The sequence below is a fragment of the Diadema setosum genome, chromosome 2, assembly GCF_964275005.1.
Source record: "Diadema setosum chromosome 2, eeDiaSeto1, whole genome shotgun sequence".
In the NCBI taxonomy this organism is placed as follows: domain Eukaryota; kingdom Metazoa; phylum Echinodermata; class Echinoidea; order Diadematoida; family Diadematidae; genus Diadema; species Diadema setosum.
In genome coordinates this window covers 14,535,813-14,553,666 of record NC_092686.1, presented here as the reverse complement: position 1 = coordinate 14,553,666, position 17,854 = coordinate 14,535,813, and the positions used below count along the sequence as shown (strand labels likewise).

At 37.3% G+C, this 17,854-nt stretch overlaps 1 protein-coding gene across 2 annotated transcripts in view; it reads right to left on the bottom strand.

Annotated features, from left to right (window-relative positions):
* LOC140246173 (plasma membrane calcium-transporting ATPase 4-like) overlaps nt 1–17,854 on the bottom strand; it is a 219,408-nt gene that overhangs the window by 166,183 nt on the left and 35,371 nt on the right. For both annotated transcript variants that reach the window (XM_072325613.1, XM_072325612.1), the window contains exon 2: nt 57–132. The gene's annotated coding sequence lies outside the window, so the exon portion shown is untranslated. The remainder of the gene's footprint in view (nt 1–56; nt 133–17,854) is intronic.

The window sequence follows — 17,854 nt, the reverse complement described above, 5'->3', positions numbered from 1 at the left end:
AGACATAACAAAGCAAAAAGAGGGAGAATATATTGTTTAAAGTAACATTCACTTACCGAGAAAAAGAAATACTGTGATGCCCCCCAGTCAAAGGCACCTCCTCAATAGAAAGAAGTCAGTTCAAGCCTGTGACTGTAACAAAGAAACACACAAATCAGAGAAACTGTGGTAAGTATGGCTGCCTGTGTGACTGACCCAACACTATCATGAATCCCTCATTAGCATGCACATATAAATCATACCACCTCACCAATATAATCGTCTTGCCATGGATGGAATCGGGTGTGTGGATATCATGAGCTTGGGGTGGGGGGGGGGGATAGCTATTCATTGTGGTCTGCACAGGCATATCTTACATCCATATTAATGACTAACAATCCATTTCGTGCAGCCCTGAGATAACTATCCGCATTGAGACAAACACTGGTAATGCGAACGCTCTTCATTCCCCATCAACTTTCACATGAATCTTTAATCGGGTCTACGTCTCTTCAAAATGGGCATACAATGACATTCCAACCATCGGGTATTCATGAATTCAATGGGCCATCTTCATCCCTGTCATATCCATAACCACATGCAACCCACTCACAGGAATATTATCACCACTGATGATGATAATATACACAATGCAAACCTCCCAACCTTTCTAACTGAAAAATAGGGAAGAGTTGTGTCAAAAGTAGGAGAGAGAGAACAACAGTTCCCATATTATCAGGAAAAATGAGAAACTAACACTATTGAAACAAGAGCTGGGAATGGTAAGTATTCAGATTCTTTCTTCTAAATTCAGAATGGTCGGGAGGTCTGATATATGAAAAGAATAATGACTATACATAGGAAAGGCAAGTATAACAGAAATCATGTACTGTATACGCCAAACATTTCGCGAGGTTTTTATTTTCGCGAATTTCGCGAGTCAGCTGCTATTCACGAAATTAAAAACATGCAAAAATACTGACTCTAATGCCGATATGAATGTGACGTATGCGTATACATTCCTCCGTTCAGTACAGGACTCCACGATTGCGAATTTAACCACTCGCAAAATTGTCGAGAAGTCCCGATTCGCGAAAATTTAGACTCGCGAAATATATGGCGTATACAGTATTACTGAGAGATTCAAATGGATGGAAACCTATGGAAGCTAAATCTGACAGCAAAAAAATATTACATCACTGTTGATCCCACATTTCATTATTGATGGTTCGTCTACACTGGATGTTTTTCAACTCTTTACAGGAGAGAAGACGACTTGATGACTTTGGCTGTCACTGGGAGATGAAGTCTTAATATCTCACAAGATTTCTTCAGAATCATCATCCATGTTTACCAATTAATATCAAGTTTTACATCACCCATATTCTCCATCCGGCTGCACTCAAAAATCTTTCAAAATCTTCAACTTTCTTTCTCAAGAAGAAGATGAAAATGTACAATTTAGGCCCCATTAGGAACCCTCCCCACCCCCCTCCCCTGGGTCCCAAGGGGGGCACCCCTGATTCTGCCATGAACAAACTTGAAACTACAGTCATCAATGTACTAACTCATAGTATTAACTTAGCTCTATCACTTCTGGTTCTAGAGAAGAAGATTTTTACAGATTCCTTTAAAGTGGAGAACGGCGCTATAGAAATTGTATGTATTATTATTATTATTATTATTATTGCAAAAGCATTGAGTGTTGCATAATGACATCGTTCTTTTGCTCTGGCACATGCATTTCAAATTCCTTTTCTTTTCTTTCTTTCTTTCTTTATTATTATTATTTTTTTTTTTTTTTTGCCTGTAAACTTTATCCAAAGACACAACTTAGCCTTGGAATAACACATGCCACATTTCTGATCACCCTACTCACATGTTTTAATAGCAATCTGATGTGAAAAATAATGTGTGCAACCCTAAAGTTACTATTCAAACACTTTATTAGCACCTTCCAGCAGCCATACAATTAAATCAATGTCTGCATGAAATATGCATTGATCGGAATGTCACCATGGCAACGACACACGCTTTACCGACTGTGACCTCTACCATACCAGCTGCCACTCCAAGTTCAAACAAGCTCATCTCTCTTTGAGGCTACCCCACGCCCACACAACATCTACCCTATCCGGCACTATAGGCCAGTTCATAATTCTCATTATTATGTATGTACTTTTAGGTACGTTCTGTCATTAACGGTCAGGTCCATAAGCTGGCTGTACGCTTCACACAGATGAATGAAGTGATCTTGTAATACACATCCACTTGCAACACAGAGAGGTCAAGAAGGGTCACACTTTTGCACTTTACTGTTTTGCATTGATTGCACTAACAAACTTTCTACATATTTCCAAGTGCTGGTATTTCATGAACATTTACTTAAATAATCATATCATCATCTTTTAATGAATTAAAAAAAAACTATGGTAACATGTCTGTCCAGATACCACTAGTGACCTTTTTGGCTCATGTGCAAAGTGGAACTACAAATCAAAGTATGTTAGAGTGGCTCGGCTCTGAGGATGAAAAAATATAGATGAGCTACATTTTTTTTTATGTGACTCACAAACAGGCTGAAATCAAAATGTTCCCATGTCAGCAATTAGATTAACCCTTGTTGTACCACCATTTCAAAACATGCAACAGGTCTCCATGATAATTGCAACTGAATGACAAATTGACCTTCATCAATGTAAATAAACACCTACTGCTCAGTGTTTTTGTGTAGTAGTAAATATTTTGATGCTGTCAGGTGGATATGCTGGCATCAAAACCACAACACCCCCCTCCCCCCCCCCAAAAAAAAACAAACAAACAAACCCACCACCAACAACAACAAAACCTCAATGCAGGAATCATGCAATTTGAATGTAAATTTCTGGTTAATAAATACCTCTTTTTATTTTCAATAAAGCTCACTGCAGAGGTTTCCAGACCTTTCACATAGTGTCTGCCATTGAGAAACGACAGAATATACGGCACAGTGTAAACCTTCCCGCACATTTGACGTTCATGAATTGACTGCTGGCAAGCCGAGGCATTAGCTGCAGATTACAAGCATTGTTATGCCATAAAGCCCCTTGTAATACTGGCAATATCCATCAATTCTTTTTTCTCCATTTTGTATGTGTGTGTGTGTGTTTTTTGTTTCTCCAGCCAGCTTTTGAATTTGCCTTCTCCCTGGTGTGCCTTATGCTCTGTGTCACACGACCAGTCACCTTGGCGGACGCGTGGTGGTGGAGGTGGAGGTTGTGACGTTTCCATGGCAAAGCAAACCCATTCTGTGGATTACAACACGCGTGACGTCAGGCTTAGCAAGCAAATTTGATGGGATCCACTTCCTCTTAAAATGCTGTACGTGTGTGTAGTTTGAAGACATACAATGGCACTCAGAGGCAGTCAGGAAAGAAGCAAATGGAGACAAAAATAACACATTTGAGCCGAGGTGATATTTTCCCACTCGCTCAAGAAGGGGGGGGGGGGGGGGGAACAGACGTTATCTAGTTGCATTAGCTTTTTCTACACAAATACAGGTTTACAATAAATTGTTTGTTGATCTGTATGCCTCAAAGTATAAACAGCAAATACTTCTGTAAATCACCACAGTCTGAATGTTTTGCTCATGTGTTGTTTTGGCAAGCCACAGACAAAATAATAATCCTGCATAAACAAACATGGCTAGATACAGATGTAATGCATTGCTACTTGCAAAGTCGTTATATTTGTGGCAGATAACCTGTCTGCTGATCAAGGAATGTCAAACATCACACTAGAGCACACTGCCTAAATCATATATTTGGCTAGATACATTATGCGACTGATAATACAAATGGCCCATATGACTGTAAAATGAGATATATTGCACCAATAACACTCTCACATCTTGACCTATTTGTTCACACTGCAACAGAACTCGCCATGTCATAGCACTTGAAAAATTTTGCAAAGTTTTGTTACAGACATGTGTATACATGCATGATCAGCTCAGCAGTTTGCATTCGACCACGGATGTTCAGCATTAACAACAGGGTTCTTGAACTGCAAACCGTCACAGCACACTTCACATGGTATCAGAAATATCACACTCTGGTGTGGGTTTTTTTTCAAGAAATAATTTCAGTTTGATTTTCACCATAGAGTTGTGATTTTTCACATGGCACAATTTTTACTGTCGGTGTGTTGATGGTCGAACATGATCATTGTAGTAGCAAGAATTTGATGTGAGAAATAGAATATTCTTTCACTATTGTAGTTTAAAGAAAGAAGTTGTAAATCTATCATCATGGCACGCCATCCAAATAAAATGCATATTATATCAATCTGCATGAAAAAAATACCTAAAACTGGACTGTCATGTGAAAACTTGAACCGAATGCTTCTATGAAAATATGTGAATAACAGTGTATTCATTTCACCATCAAAACACCACGAGATAAACACCACGCAGTAGACAAATGTTAGGTGCACAGCAACTAAAAAATGAAATCCTGCAAATGCCCAATTACATTGTAGAATAATCTCATCAAAGACAAAAATAATTGTGCACCGCAACGCCCTATCCAGGGTATGCACCGACCCTGTTAAACCCTGCATGGTATGCGCTGACCTTGTAAAAGACCAGCAGGATAATGCATGTTTAAGTTACTGACACAACCGTTTACGTAAGCATGTGGCTTTCTGCACGTAACTCCGTGCAGTATCACATCTATCTTTACTTACCAAACATGTACGGATTTGTAGCATTACATAACAGTCCACCAGGGGACATCATACACCCCCTTGTCAGAGTAAGTCCGTCTCTTTTTATTTGTCGTTCCCTTGGTATTTCCTTGACCAACTGGAGTGTATGGTCAAACCTTCTCATAAGTATAGAGTGAATATCTATTCATTCATAAACAATGAATACAAAGAAAAAGATAAAGACCAAAAAAGAGCTACTATGCCTATGGGCCGTGGAGTGGAAAAATGGTACAATATGTGTTTTACAGGCAGATATTCTCCGACCAATTTACTGCCATGAGTTTGGACAAAGTGCATAGCTCGCAATTTTTCTTTCGATAACCACTATTAAAACATTGGTCACTGTTTTGCAATCTTTGATGTCAAAACATTTCAATACACAAACACACACACACAAGAAAAACAAATTACTTTCGATGACTTGTATTTTTCCATGACCGCAGAAATCCTGGTATATTTGTACATACACTGCATGTACATTATACCTTTGCCGTTGACTTGAATATGAAAGTGAATATATTGCAAAAGGAGATCACTCTCGACTACAAGACTGAAGTGTCTTGCTCAAAGCCAGAAGCACTGTGCACCACGCAAAGATGTTGTTTTTACTCAATTTCCTATTGATTTGCTCAACGCACACATCATAGCACCTCCTTCAATGTCAAACACTTTTTTTTTTTTTTCGCAAGGCAGCTTTTTCTAAACACAGTATATTCTATACATGGTCATGAATCATATATTTTTACCCCTAATAATATGAAATTTCAACATGAAGACTCTGTCCTCCAGGACATTTCTTGTCTAGATCTTCCTTGCACCTGTGTCATGGATCTTCCATTTTCATCACAGAACTGGCCGAATTTCGTATCACATTGCTTTTGTTGGTTGTTTTCCCTAAACTGCACCTCTTTATGTCATCGGGCCTTTGTTTATCGTCCGTGGCTCTAGGGGAAGCAGGGCAAAAGAATCCTATACAGCAGGCCAAAATAACACAAGGAAGAGGAAGTAAGAAGCATATAGAAATCGTTGCGGTTGTTTTTTCCTATAAGGGTTTTTTTTTTTTTCTCTCTTTTGATTAATCTTTCAATGTAAAATTGATCTGCAATGAGCCTTCAACCCACATAGCTTTGCATGACCTTTCTTGAAAACAAGCACTTTTTTTTTACAGAGAGCGAGAGATGAGGGTATGTGTTATAACATGTACCCCACGCCCCAAGAAAAATAAGAAACAAACAAACAAACCAGCTGTTGTTTCCTCACTATAAACATACATGTTTCAGGGCTTCCTGATTTGTGATGTGGGAATACGGAAATCATTTTAATAATCAGATGCTCCTTTAGAAGGTTGTATAAAAAAATCCTCTCCTTGACGGACCTGTAATAGCTTCAAACAATTGTTGATTTTCTTTTTTCGTAATCCTTCAGACCCTGAATTAAGTGAAATATGTCTACAAAACATGCCATTTTGGGGTAATGAATGTAAAAGAATAAACCAAATATGCATGAATTACTGCAAAGTGTATACTGAAAGAATAATGATAAAATTACAAAATGTACATTAAGCTTATATTGTAAGCTTCACTTGAAGCGTGCCTTGCATTTCAACTATGGAAGAAAAAAAAAAAATCAGTGTTATAATACACAACACATTATGTACAACAAAATGTACCTGCAGATGGAGGGGGGTTGAAGGGGACGACATAGTACGAGGTCGACATCATTCCGCTTCCATTAAATATCTTATATGTAAAAGGCACGAACATGTTTTAAGCACCTGCCCAGCAGAACAAAAAATAATTACAAATTGATATTTTGCAGTGTTATATTACAAGTCTCCACCAAACGTTAGGAACATCAATGTTCATTGGATATTAAAGGTTTTCTGGATTTTTAACTAGAAAATCCTGGATTCATATCCCTCTCACGATACCTGGTACTCATTCTCAGACAAGATGTTTTGCTCCTAATATCCTTCTTGACTCGCATGTATAAAACTTGGACACAGTGTAGGGCCTACCTGTTATTGCTGTGTAATATGCACAGTCCTCTCAGTTGAGCAATGGCAACACTCAAGGGGCTACCCTGGATAAATGTCATCATTACCATAACAGCAAATATGAGGAAATCCTGTGGAGTATGAAATCCTGTGGAGTATGGGTGAAAGACTAGGTAAATAGTTTTCTAGTCAGCGACATGGGAGACTTGTCAGATTAAACTCTCAATATGTTAAATGCATCGCACATGCAAGAGACTATAAAAATGTTAACAATTCACGAGCTTAATTTTAACCATTGAAATAAAAAAAAAAATATGTCACAATACCCTTCTCACACCACAAAAATTAATTGAAGCTGCTTTAAAGCAAAAGTTTAGACAGAACTTTTTTTTTAATGTTTTGTCAAGCAATATTTGGTCCTCATAATCCTTATATTTGATAAAAAAATCACATTATATGAACTTTCATTGATTGTCCACAAAAACTGTTCCATATCTTTCTGTTTTGATTTGCTTGGGACGACAGCAAAGAGAGAATGTCAGAAAAATGAGGAGGGACAAAAAAAAAAAAGAACTATTTGTTTGCTTTCCTGCGGAGAAAGACTGAACGGATTCAAATTTCAGTCCAGACGTGAAAATTTTGGCAAATTTAGGTTTACAGTTCAATGCATTTCAATAACTGGGGACAGGTCTGTAACCTTAGACTAAGCAAAAAAAAAAAAAAAAAGTCTGTATTGACCTGACAGAAATAGAAATGATATTTAGAGACTTGTAAAAATCACCAAGAGTCACAATTCCACTGTCTACAGAAAATGGCGTGTGAATATGACACAGACGCTCTGGTGATGCTACAGGTGATGTGTTTCTCACAGCAATGCTGCATACGTGAATATGACATTTGCAGCAAAAGAAAACAAGGTGGCCAACCCATGGCTGTTTGTTATAAAAACATCAAACAAATTCGCCTCAGAATCATTGGTTTGATGTTTATCTTAAGAGATGACAATTCATGGTGCCAGAAAATCTATGCAACATGATTTCAACCAGAATGCTCTTAGAGGAGGAATGGAATGGCAAAAGTTATTTCAATTATATGACAGGATTGAACCAACGGTTAAAGGATGGCTCTGCCGGCAGCCTATTTATCAAATAAGAATACCCTGCTAATTTGTCGGCTTGTTTGTGGGGAGGTAATCACGTCCAATCTATGCACCTACGTTTTATCAATATCATGTACATGTAGTTCATCCCCAAACAAGAGCATCGCGACTGGGAAGCACGTATAATGTGTGGCACACACAAAGAGATGTATTAAATGCAAAGCACATACGTATACATAACCCTGTTTGTCATCAAACGTCATGGTATCTAGGGCGTGAGTTAATTGCCTTTCGTCGTCATTGTTACCCACGAACCAAAACCAGCCCGCAGATCTGATTGCCAAGATAAGGGAGGGACAGTGACGTCCTGGTTTGGGGTTGAAACAGAGCACCTACGTACCCTTGATGATGAGGGTTACGATAAAGAGATGTTCAGAAGTTTGTCAGTGCGGCACAACTTGGGCGCGACTACATGTTTTAGATCCACGACGCTCCTGGCTGGAGATCAGCTACATGAGAAATTTGATGACTGTCAATCATTAACAAGTGTGGCCCAAACAAATGGTACAGTATATGCATGGTGCTATATTTATAGTTTACACCAAATACATGCTTTATCTACACAGAGAAACCAACTTTCTCTTTCAGGATTTTTTTTTTTTTTTTTCAACAGGGTTTCAGAACAGAAAACAAAACAAAAAAGGTTTTAAATATGTTTAGAACAGCACCGTTGTAAACATGTTAGAACATGTTTCATGCCAATGGAATGTATAGTTTATAAAGTCTATAAGAGCAAACGAAAATAATACACTTCTTACATGTATACGTCTCAAAACACCATGGCCAGTCCAGACCAGGATGAGGTAGTTTTGCATTCAGTTGTGAATGAATCTGGGTACATGTTTGCAGTCTGAACAAGTTTGACCTCTAAAAAAGAAATGATCAAGGATGAGGAGTATAGCTTGACCTTGTATACAATTCCGCAAACGATGCCTGCATAATCATGCCGACTCTATATGTACATTGTACATGTAGTGAATGACTGTACAAAGACTTCTCTTGTTGAATGACAGTCCACTGCTTTTTGGCACAGCTTTTGAAAAGAATGTTGCTTGCATTCAGTGGTTAACAATGACGCTCATTTTTTTTTTTTTCGTTTTTAAAAGGAGGCGGCCTCAAAAAAGGAAGCAGGCGGTGAAGCTAAACACCTATTTTTTTTTTTTTTTTACTTTGCTAAAGTTGTTAACACATGCATTTTCTACCATACACTTCCTTAATCACACCAACAAACAAAAAACAAAAAAAAATTATGAAAAAAAAAGAATAAAGGTAAAAAAAACTACATATCTATGTGATACATGAATATCTTATTTCTCCCAAAATGCTGTGGCACAGGGGTATGGATGCGCGTGTTTACCCAATAGCAGTCAATACACAAAATGAGGATGAGATTTTGGTGATAGCATATCATGCCCAAAGTCTAGGACATTCGAGTAGATTTTCAGAACATTTAATATCAAATCTTCCACATAAAAGTTAATTTTTTCCTCGACAAGAAGTTGACTATCACAAGCTGTGAGCCTATGACACTTAAAAACCTACAATGTATCACCCATTTCTAACAATCCTAGGGAATGATCTTACCTCTCAAATCTGATGAGCAGTTTTGATCAATGGGAAAACACTTTAAACAAAGTTCTGTTCAGTCCTATGTAAAGAACCTGCTACGCACAAGAAATTTTGTATAGCAGTCATATAAAAATGCATAGCAAATTGCAATGCAAAACCAGGAAAATTATTCCCTGCATCTCTGTCCTATCTCTCCCTCCCTCTATCTTTAAAGTTCTTTAACAAACAGCAGTGATTTTTTTATGTATGGTCAAAAAGGGATCATATAGTTTTGGTTGAGACCTAATTTCAGGTTTCTAACATTTTTTGGTGAGATAATGAAAAACCTCTTATGAAATATGAAAGAGCATGTAATTCCATGAGGAATTCAACATTTATTTGATGAAAATTGGTTTTGAAATGGCTGAGATATCCAAAACAGAGCAATTGAAGAATTGTGGGACCCACACTTTACTACGATTGCTTTGTTTTACTTTGTTTTTGGATGTTTCAGTCATTCCAAACCCGATTTTCATCAAATAAACTTTGAATTCCTCTTAAAATGGTATGCTCTGTACTATTTCATGAGTGTTTTCTTGGTATCTCGCAAAAAGTTAAAAACCCAATTCTCATCTCCACCAATACTGTACCATATCCCTTTAAAGAGCATACACACATTCAGAGGTGCAAAACCTGCAACAACAGACAACCCAGAGTTGAGCAACCAAATCTTGGAGGCAGGACAAGCCACTGGCTGTAAACCCATCTGTCGTAGTGAGACAATGCATCAATACCACTTCCTATTTTTGCAGCGTCAATAACCACTAGCTTACGCAACACACATGAACAGATTTGGAGTACCAGCACCTGTAATAACTTCAGACGTCAGAGAAATTAATATTTTTTTTTTCCCCCAGAGCTTCGACAACGACCGAGACTGCAGTTGGGAGGATTCTTGCAAAGTGCCATTGAATAGTAAATGTGGGTCGTGTAACACAGCTGCCGCACACAATTGTAACTGTTTTTGAAATGTTCATTACTTTTCCTGAAACATTGTATAAATAATAATAATAATAATAATAATAATAATAATAATAATAATAATAATAATAATAATAATGATAATAATAATAATAATAATAATAATAATAATAATGATAATAATAATAATAATAATAATAATAATAATAATAATAATAACAATAACAGTAATAATAATAATAATAATAATAATAATAATAATAATAATAACAGTAATAATAATAATAATAATAATAATAATAATAATAATAATAATAACAGTAATAATAATAATAATAATAATAATAATAATAATAATAATAATAATAACAGTAATAATAATAATAATAATAATAATAATAATAATAATAATAATAATAATAATAAATATCAATTAGCATATAATGATCTCAGGAAAATTTCTTCGCACATGTCATGATATTCCCCTACTCAGGAGTTTGGCAAATTCTTTGACATTACAATTTCCTGTAACTGTTTCTACGAAAATTGACATTTATAACTTGTGAGTGGGTGTATGTGGAATAATTTATTTGATTAAATTGGGGGTGGGTGGGAGGGTATTGTTTTGACTGGCATCATTTAAATGGAACTGAATAGAATTGAATAAACATTGGGAGAACAAAAAATGTCTGTGCATGAGTGTGTGTGTTTGTATAATGTGAGTTTTGGTGATACGACAGCATGTACAATTATGGACAGTGTATGTCAATGATAATTCAGAAAAAAAATATTAATACAATGGAGAGAGGAATATACTACGCAAATATCTCTGAAGGGGCTGTCATTATCATACATTACATTTCAATGTACTGGATTCAGTGCTCACCTCAAAAACACACACATGTGGGACTACAATGTACTATTCACATGTGAGTGCATACTGCATAACCCAGTCATAAAGCCCTCTAGCACAACCCTCAACTGCAAATGCTGCTCAAGTGTGACGGAGTTACCAACACACAGGCACGCCCCATACCACGACATGTGAATGCTGTCCTGCATAAACTTTTCAAAACACACACACAGAGAGAAAAAAAAAAGTATGTCATCTTGTTTTTGCCAATTTTTCTGGAGCGAGCAAAAGCTCTGCCCTTCTCTAAGCAGGGGATGTAAGATGGTTAAGACGTACAAGTGTATGCCATTGTGGCGTACACACTCAGCCACTAGGAGGCCTACGCATGTGTAATTGGATAAATCCCACGGCCCTCCAGCCATGCATTATAATAGAGATATGCTGCATGTTGTGCGATGCTTCGCAATATAAGCCTACTATCCTGAGATGCTGTAATACCCTTTATAGACTTGATGGAGAATGGGATAATTTTCTTCCCGAGTGCAGGGGGAGAAAAACTATTGGTCAAAGAATGACTTTAAGGGAGAAAATGACATCCCTCATACAGCCCTGAATTGTCTACTGTTTAATATCTACAAGTACATGTATGAAGAGCATATTACAGAACCTGCTGAAATACTGAGTACATTTGAACAATCATATGTACATGAACATGTGATTTGCTTGTTCTTAAAATATTCAGTACCACATAGATTTTGTTCACCATGTTGGTAACATAGTGGTGTGAAGATGATGTACAGTTGTACCTCTGGTAAGAGGCAGTGGAAGTTAATAAACAGAACCTAATATACAAGTATTTAAAGGATGCTCTTGAGCACTGGCTCAGGGAAGAATTATTTATAGGGCAGAATTTGGACAAACCCATTAGAATATTCTGATGCTAAGTGCTGATAAATGTACTTGGTGAATATCAACTTTAGAATTTAATTTTTCACCCAAATATTTGTCAGCTGATTGCTGCAGTAAATGACAGGGAGATCAAATCTACCTTACAGTTTACAAATACTCACCACTTATCGGTGCATTCCTAACAATTCTTTTAATGGATATCGACTTCCGGTATGTTTAGAGTTACATTTGTGGCATTTGGCACAGTACCCAAGACACACTGTTCTCAAACATACTGTGGGTGAAAATCCAGAAAATACACCTCAAAGAATATCAATGACATTTCAAAGGTCCAGTCCTCACACTCTGAGGATCAAGCTGGCCCATTCTGATAACGTGACAATATCATCTAAAGCCCTAACAGGCTCTTACTATTTACAGTGTACATATGCACGTGCACACACGTACTGCTGCACATCCGTAATGGATGCGAAAATGAAACGTCACTGATGTACGTGCATGATTCTTGTTTCTATCTGGCATATCATCATCTAGACATCCAGATGGCAAAACTTAAAAGTGGTGCTCAAGGAACAGTTCTAAAAAAAAAAATCACGTTTTCAATGCGAGAAGGATTTTCTCGAAGCTGATCTTGGGCAGATGCTGTGAGGGTAATAAACAATTCTTTTAACTGATTATTGAAGATATTAAAGGACAAGTTCACCTTCATAAACACAAGGATTGAGAGAATGCAGCAATATTAGTAGAACACATCAGTGAAAGTTAGAGGAAAATTGGACAATCGATGCAAAAGTTATGAATTTTTACAATTTTTGTGTTGGAACTGCTGGATGAGGAGACTACTAAGGCTTGTGATGTCATATGAGTACAACAGTATAAAGAAAATGTAAAGAAAATTCAACATATTTTCACTTTTTCTCGCATAATAAAAGAGCACTTGACTTGCCTCTTTCTAAAGGCAATGAGAATAATATTACCCATAACATATGTCAGTAATGAGTCAAGGGAATGTGTACTTTTTTTCAAAAGATGAAATTTTGTGAAATTCTCTTTAAAAATGTTCCTTATATTGTTGTACGCATGTGACATCATACACTGCAGTAGTCTTCTCATCCAGCGGTGACTGCACAAAAACTTTAAAAATTCATAACTTTTGAACGGATAGTCCGATTTTCCTCAAACTTTCAATGATGTGTTCTACTAATATTGCTACATTCTCTCAATCCTTATGTTAATGAAGGTGAACTTGTCCTTTAAACACGATATTATCCCTCTCTCTGTCGGTCAATTTCTCTCTTGCTATTTCACTATCTATCACAAAAACCCACATTATGGTTGCCATTTCCAACAAAACATAGCAGGCTTTTGAGGTTTTACTAGATGACTGACTTTGTTACAATCACAGGATTTCTGACCTGTTTTGAGGTTGCACTGAATATTCCAACCCAGCGAGAATAAACAACATGAATCTTGGTGGTGACGGATGAAAAACCTCACTCAAAGGAAGTCCATAAAAAAGGGATATCCCCTTTTGAAAGGTTGGAATACACTATCTACACAGGGCATCCACTGCCTAAAACATTCATTACCTGGGCTTCTGCCTATAGATGGCAGGTGCTATATGCATAGCAACAGCCAACGAGCTTGCAAGATGTCAAGTTGTGAGCGGGTTGATTTCGATTTCACCTGGAAGTTTATATCATTGTTGCCAGTCTCTGATGAATTGGGCCCCTGCTGAAAGACGCTCAAGGTGGCGGAAGGGATGTTCACACATACTGTGATCAACAGGATTGAACTTTAGGATCGTTGCATTATGATCCAAATTCTACTAACACTTCTATGTGTGCAGTCTTGTAGACATAATACACTAACTTTTCTTTTGTCTTATTTCTTTTTTAATAAGCATCATGGTCAAAATCACTTGTACACTTCATTTCCCAAACATGACAAAATTCACCATACATGTATGTGTGTGTGTGGAAAGTGTGAAGGAATCTTAAGTTAGAATGATATCCCATCATTCCAAGTTCAAATGCCAAAGTTCACAGCTAGCGAGATCTCCCTGATATAACAATACAGGGCACATGGATCATTCATCCCTTGGTGGTGGTTAACTGAGCAATCTGAGGTTTTTGATATGTGGGAACATATGCAATGACATATGCTATAAAATACAGAGAATTTTTTTTTTCATCACAAGCTGAACACTACTGAATTCATACATGTGTGATTGAGCTTGGAAGAAACTTCCTAGGATATAGACATGGCATTTAGATTTAGAGCTTGGCTTTGCTCATTAAGGAATGACAGACTAGTATGTGATGTGTGTATGGTATACTCTAGTACTGGCTGAGCTAGGCTGATACTACTTACAGATATAAAATGTTTAAAATATTTGTTGTACTTTGTAAGTTGCTGAATTCCAGCTGAACTTCTTGAATCAATTGATATACGAAGTAGCACATTCTGTTCTTTCTATTCTGATTCAAAACTGCTCTCACTGAAGCAGAATCAATAGGATACTGCTGACTGCAGTACAGTTTCATGACACACATTCGCATATGAGAGTATGTGAGTTAGGGATAGAAACAACAACTGTAAAAATTTTAATCAGTAAAATCAATGTTAAGTATTGTTAAATATACAAAATGTGAACAATAGTTATTATAAAAATGTTCCCAGACTAAACAGTCTACAGTTACGGTTTATTGAGAAAAATACAGATATCTCCTTATATTTTAGGCTTTATCACGAAAAAATTATATAATAGGATGTTTTGTGATACAACAGACCTACACATGGATGCATTAAATGTCATATCTTTAAAATTTTTTAAATCACTGTTCCCAAAGGTAAACAGGACCTTTAAAGTAAGGCCAGCTTGTGAGAGAGAGAGAGAGAGTGTCTCTCATATTATTATGCTCATGCCACTCCGTGAATCCTTTGTGTGCCATGGACTTTGGACAGTGTGTACAACGCTATGAAGTTTTCTGAACCAATCAACACTTCCAGCACACACAGGGTTAAGCACTGTCTCTTGGTGGACAGTCTGCTCATAAAGATGTTGCCCTATGGCACCCAGCTAATGCAAAAACCAGCCATTCTGGAACATCAAGTGCACGGTCATGGTCTCCTAAATGGGGTAAAGAGAGCTAGGATTGGCCATTAAACATCCATTTCTTCAAGGTGCAGGACCAACTGAGATAAACAAGTGTACAGGAAGACTGGAAGTTGTAATATTGTTCCATTAAAAAAATTTCCCCAGTCCCACATACAGGCTTTCACGTTGGTCAGGACGTGACATCAAATATGACAACATATTTCACACAATTGTAAAGCACACATACACAATGTATGTGTTGCATATGAACTAAGCAATGCTAAGTTGGGAGAACAGGGACCAGATCAAGAGTTATATTCATTTAAGTACAGTGTAAATAAAACAGTAAGGCAATATAATTTCATTGATGACCACGTTATCATCGTGATCAAGTTTAATACATCACAGATATAAAGCATGGTTATACTCTGAATCGAATGAAATAAGCAAACAAAAGTCAGAGGCACCAGTTCATTTATTAGTCATTATTATTAAATGTCAACTGACATCCCACAGGTTATTGAGCAAAATATCACCATCAATCTCAGTTGAGCCACGTTTATTTGATTTTCGGCAGATTTTTGTTTTGGTCAATGACAGGATAACAAAAGTGCAAGTGTAATGCATTGATTTACATTCATGTTTTAAATGCTGAGACTCAAAACTACTCTGCAAAGCGTCTTTGGCAATTACACACACCAGAAAGTGGATTTGTTTTTGTTCTTCTGGATCAAAATCCCATTTTCGAGAAATTACTTGGAATAGGAATTCATTTTGGGAGTCGAAACAATGATGAATTACATTGACCTTTAATTAAGTTGGCCCACTTAGAATGCAACCTGCATATTGCCATGGTACCGATATCATTAGCTGGCCCAGAAAACCAACTCATAGCACGCAAGAACAGTAATTGGAGGGCAAAAATAATTGGTCATCCATTTTATATCAGCATACAACTTCATTTCCTGGGTAATTCTAAAATGCTCCATCCCCCCCCCCCCCTTTGTTGCACTATTCTTTTCCATTATCACTCACAAACAGGTAAAATTAACTGGGAATAACACAGTATGGTATGCTTGTTAACTCAATGAAGTCATGGATACTTCACTGTGTAGTTCTTCACTCATTCCCATTCAATACACCTGACTTTCGAGTTTGCATACATTTGCTGTTGCTATGTCAGACAAGCTGAGCCAACCTTTTAGGTCGCCAGGAACAAACATCATATCTAACAGTCTATACAGCAGCAAGATTAACTTTTAATCATCATTCCCCTGCAAATGATAACTTCATACAAATTGGCCAGTATCGTTAGAAACCAACATAGAACCTATAGAATACAGAATCCAAAGTACACTGTACATAGCTCTCAGTTCTCCATGGATACTAAAAACTAATTCTTGTTTGACTAACTGCATTCAACTTGAAGATAATTGTACCACAGAGACAGCATAAGAGTGTACCCTTTTAACATGTGAATACTCTCTCAGAAAGAGCATGACATCACAAGGACCCAACATGTTGCCGCACAATGTCCTCCTTTGGAACAGAATTGATACATTGTATGTACTATATGCATCTCTCAAGGGTACGAGAAGAATCTTATACCCCTTTCATAAACTCAATAATGCGGATAATATCCGCAACATTTGGTCGTAAAATCGGAGCGGGGATAGAATAATGCGCATTATTTCGACCCTTCTATTATCCGCATAATAGCAGCATTGGGACCAGATTTTGAGTTTATGAACGCAAACCCAAATAATGCGGATAATTGCCGGGGTGCGGTCAAACGTCACCTGTCTTTCCCGCAGGAGGGACGTGTGCAGTCACCATGACGATTATCCGCCTTTTTCAGGACGGGCGCTCGTAAAAATAATGCGGATTATTTTCAGAGTTTGTGAACGCATTTTTTATTGAATTGTCCGCATTATTCTTATGCGGATAATAGGAGGATGAGTTTATGAAAGGGGTATTAAGGACCCTGTAATGTTGGGGACTCATGGAGCTGGAAAGCTGGCCCGATTCAGATAGTACTATTCAAGAATCGCCGTACTACAGGAATTGTGTACACAGCTTTACCACAGATCTCTGTATAAGTACACACACAGCTGTAGAATCTTGACTGGAGTCAACCGTTAACGATAATTTCAAAGCACGTATTCGCTGACCGGTGCTATTCGTGGTTTTCGTTTGTACCCCAGTGGGCAGCGAATGAAGTGGAACACCCATGAATCAAATTTTTAATGTCTTCTGCGATCCAAGGCTACAATCCTGGTGACGGTTACACAAGCGAAATAAATGTTGGATCTGTAGATCTATACCAGCAACATCACCCAATGTAGTAAGATCAGTTGGCAGGCATTGTCAAATCTTTCCGCTTCAATGATTACCTCACAAGAATCTAATTACAATTATGGCTGGGGCTGCACCCAAGTCTAGCACAATGCAGGTTCTGTGTGTCTCGCCTGCGCTATAAAAAATGATGATGCTTTGGTTATTTCCCCCAAGGAGAAACTTCTATATACACCAAACTATGCAAAGTCAAGTCAAAGTGCACCATTTACACAACAGAACACGAGT